This window comes from Solanum stenotomum, chromosome 2, assembly GCF_019186545.1.
Source record: "Solanum stenotomum isolate F172 chromosome 2, ASM1918654v1, whole genome shotgun sequence".
Lineage (NCBI taxonomy): Eukaryota > Viridiplantae > Streptophyta > Magnoliopsida > Solanales > Solanaceae > Solanum > Solanum stenotomum.
The window spans coordinates 11,256,607-11,257,294 of NC_064283.1; the positions used below are offsets into that span (position 1 = coordinate 11,256,607).

Genomic DNA, 688 nt, shown 5'->3' on the forward strand with positions numbered 1-688 from the left:
TAATTATAACTCAAAACCAAGACATAACCTCTTGATGTTGAGATATTTATGGGTTAGTTCTATTCCCTCGGTTCACTTTTACTTTATTATTGTATCATAAGAAGCGTGTAAAATATAAAATCGATAAGTAAAAGTGAATGAAGGAAGTCTGTGAAGACCAGAAAACGAATTTTAAAAGAGTAAAAATAAATTAATTAAAAAATCCGACCTACCGGATTCGAACCAGTGACCTAAGGATTATCTGAGGGATTTTCCCACTACAGTCCTCCGCTCTACCAACTGAGCTAAGGTCGGATGATATTTATTTCTTGCCATAAATAAATAACTATATAATTGTGGTTCACATAAGATGCACCCTTTACTAATGAGTGTCCACAAGTTCCAATACAAATAAAAAAAAAGGTTTTATGTGGTAATCATCAAAAGACTGGTATTGTAGAGGATTGAGATCAACCTAAACAACAACATGACTAAGGCTAATAAAATACTCATAGGGCTAGAAGTATGATATTTGGTATATGTAGCCTTTTTAACACTTTGTAGAAATCAAGGTAACTACACTAGTGATGATGATGAGTATCCTTTAAGAAATATTATGGTAAATTTTGTAGAAATCAAGGTAACTTAGTTTTCTTGGTAAATGTTATGTTCCAATGATTATTTTTGGTTGCTTCAACTTGAGAAAGAT

At 31.7% G+C, this 688-nt stretch overlaps 1 non-coding gene across 1 annotated transcript; it reads right to left on the minus strand.

The window, feature by feature from the left end:
* Positions 1-202: 202 nt before the first annotated feature.
* On the minus strand, positions 203-294 carry TRNAY-GUA (transfer RNA tyrosine (anticodon GUA)). The gene is given in 2 exon segments: positions 203-238; positions 258-294. It is a non-coding gene; the product is annotated as a tRNA-Tyr (tRNA).
* Positions 295-688: the final 394 nt, after the last annotated feature.